This window comes from Gossypium hirsutum, chromosome A02 (genome assembly GCF_007990345.1).
Source record: "Gossypium hirsutum isolate 1008001.06 chromosome A02, Gossypium_hirsutum_v2.1, whole genome shotgun sequence".
NCBI lineage: Eukaryota > Viridiplantae > Streptophyta > Magnoliopsida > Malvales > Malvaceae > Gossypium > Gossypium hirsutum.
In genome coordinates this window covers 46324228-46326291 of record NC_053425.1, presented here as the reverse complement: position 1 = coordinate 46326291, position 2064 = coordinate 46324228, and positions in this window count along the sequence as shown.

Here is a 2064-nt window from a genome sequence, read left to right as displayed (position 1 = left end):
GGTGGTCAGAGAGGATCTAGAGATGCTACGACCAGATCCGAGGCTCGTGCGCCTGCTAGAGCTTATGCTATACGTGCCTGCGAGGATGCTTCTTCGCCTGATGTTATTACCGGTACTTTTACTCTCTTTGATACTAATGTAATTGCTTTGATTGACCCCGGTTCTACTCATTCTTACATATGTGAAACCTTAGCATCCAGTAAGACTTTACCTATTGAGTCTACTGAGTTTGTAATTCGGGTGTCAAATCCCTTGGGTCGTTACGTGCTTGTCGAGAAAGTGTGTAAGAAATGTCCCCTAGTAATTCGAGGTTCCTGTTTTCTGGCGGACTTGATGCTTTTGCCGTTTGATGAATTTGATGTTATTCTTGGTTTGGATTGGTTGACCGCGCATGATGCGGTTGTGAATTGCAAAAGCAAGAATATTGATTTGAGGTGCGCAAATAACGAGATGATCCGAGTTGAGTCTACGGACTTAAAGGGGTTGTCAGCTGTAATATCCTCAATGTTGGCCCAGAAATATGTAAGGAAAGGGTGCGAAGCATACCTTGCGTATGTACTTGATGACAAAGAATTAGAAAAGAAACCCGAATCTGTGCCGGTGGTTTGTGAATACCCGGATGTTTTTCCTGAAGAATTACCGGGTTTACCACCTGTTCAAGAGATAGAGTTTGGTATTGAGCTTGTACCTGGGACTACGCCGATTTCGATAGCTCCGTATCGTATGGCACCAACCGAGTTAAAAGAGTTGAAAGCTCAGTTGCAAGAATTGACGGATAGAGGTTTCACTCGACCAAGTTTCTCACCTTGGGGTGCACCAGTATTGTTCGTGAAAAAGAAGGACGGAACCATAAGGTTGTGCATTGACTATCGTCAGCTGAATAAAGTGACAATAAAGAACAAATATCCGTTACCGCGTATCGATGATTTGTTCGACCTACTGAAGGGAGCCTCAGTGTTCTCAAAAATAGATTTGAGATCAGGCTATTATCAGTTGCGAATTCGAGATTCGGACATACCCAAAACTACCTTCAGAACGAGATATGGTCACTACGAATTCTTAGTGATGCCGTTTGGGCTCACTAATGCCCCTGCGGTATTTATGGATTTGATGAATCGGATCTTCAGACCATATTTGGATCGGTTCATAGTTGTGTTCATTGATGACATCTTGGTCTATTCAAGAGATGAGACCGAACATGCTGAGCACCTGAGATTAGTGTTGCAAATTTTGCGGGATAAGCAGTTATATGCTAAGTTCAGTAAGTGTGAGTTCTGGTTAAGAGAGGTTAGCTTCTTGGGTCACGTGGTATCCGCATCGGGTATTCGAATTGACCCGAGCAAAATTTCAGCCATACTTAACTGGAAGCCTCCAAGAAATATTACCGAAGTTCGGAGCTTCCTGGGGCTCGCCGGTTATTACCGACGATTTGAAAAAGGTTTCTCGATGATAGCCACACCAATGACGAAGCTACTTCAAAAGGATGTTAAGTTCGAATGGACAGAGAAATGTCAGAAAAGTTTCGATCAACTGAAAACTTATTTGACTGAAGCTCCAATTTTACTGCAACCCGAATCAGGCAAAGAGTTTGTCATTTATAGTGACGCATCCCTACTTGGTTGGGTTGCGTATTGATGCAAGAAGGTCGAGTGGTGGCCTATGCGTCGAGACAATTAAAGCCACATGAGAAAAAAATTATCCGACCCATGATCTTGAACTAGCTGCCATCGTATTTGCTTTAAAAATATGGCGACATTACTTATTTGGTGAAAAGTGCCATGTATTTTCGGATCACAAATGTAACACCCCGAACCCGAAACCGACACCGGAGTCGAACACGAGGTGTTAACTGACTTTAACCCCTTATAAAATTTATTTTCCAGACACTGCCCAATCTGTGTACTAGTCGTTTTAAAAATCATATCTTGAGTTTCGTAACTCGAAAATCAGTTCCGTAATTTTTCCCAGAAACTAGACTCATGTGCCCATCTATGTACTTTTTTCTAGAATTTTTGGTCCGGCCAATTAGTACAGTTTATTAGTCAAAGTCTCCCAAGTTGCAGG